Source organism: Oxyura jamaicensis, chromosome 5 (assembly GCF_011077185.1).
Source record: "Oxyura jamaicensis isolate SHBP4307 breed ruddy duck chromosome 5, BPBGC_Ojam_1.0, whole genome shotgun sequence".
Classification (NCBI taxonomy): domain Eukaryota; kingdom Metazoa; phylum Chordata; class Aves; order Anseriformes; family Anatidae; genus Oxyura; species Oxyura jamaicensis.
The window spans coordinates 48,615,619-48,616,736 of NC_048897.1; positions in this window are offsets into that span (position 1 = coordinate 48,615,619).

Genomic DNA, 1,118 nt, shown 5'->3' on the forward strand with positions numbered 1-1,118 from the left:
CCCCCCCTAACATTTAAAACCTTATTGTTCTCGGCTGAGTGGCCCCGAACAGACGCCGAGAACAGCGGCGGGGAGTGAGAAGTCATTTGTAGGTCAGGACAGCGACTCGAAGCAGATTTCGGGAATCTTTTGAAATATTGATCACCTCGTAGCCAGCCTCCGTGAAGGTTCATTTTTTATCCCGGGCCGGGAAGGGAAGCACCCCTGGGCTGAGAGCGTCCCAGTTGTTCTCCGGGAGAGGAAAGCAAAGACGCAGAATCCGCTCTTTATTCTGCACATAGCGGCTCTGTGGCAATTTCTTCCCGGGAACATTAGGGGCCATGCTCGGAAAGGCAGCATATATTCTGAATTAAGCTCAATATGCTCTTTCCTCCGCCTTTTGCAATGCACTTTTTTTTCCCTTTCTTTCTATTTTTTTTTTTTTTCTGGAGCACTTGTCAAAGAAATGCCTCCTTAATTTGATATCTCGCCGTTGACTCTTTCCTCCCCTCTCATTCCTTCATTTTTATTATTATCATTCTTGTTGGGTTTGTTTCCCTTTCTTTCCTTCTTTCAGAAAGCCCCTTTGCTAGCTGCCCACGGACCGAAATTAAACAGATTTATATTTTCTCCCATCATTTTCTCCGCAGAAGGAAGCCGGGCTGGGCTCACCGTCTTTTCTTTAGTATCAAGTACAATTTGTCTTTTGCTTGTGAAGATTTGGTAAATCAGAAGGCAGATAGATAGCGCAGATGGTCGGAGGTGTCGGGTCAGATTATGGTACGCCTCAGTACAGTGCTAAGCTCATTCTGACGGAAAACCCTGATATTATTTTCACAGATCTACACAGTTCACTTGAAAAAAACCCTCCGAGCCATTTACATCATTTATGTGAGGCTCACAGCTAGCGGGATGGAAAAGCTTTCAATACTGCTCATTTTCATAAAACCCGACAGAGCCGGGGAGACAGAAAAGCACAGACAAAACTCACTAGTTCAGGGGCACTCCGCAGAAACTTGAAAAAAAAAATAAATAAAAGGGGGACTTTTCGGCTTCACTTTGCAGAGCCAGGTTTGATTCACCGATCCGCTTAGGGAAAAGGGGAGGGGGAAGAAAAAAAATCAGAGAAGGGGAAAATA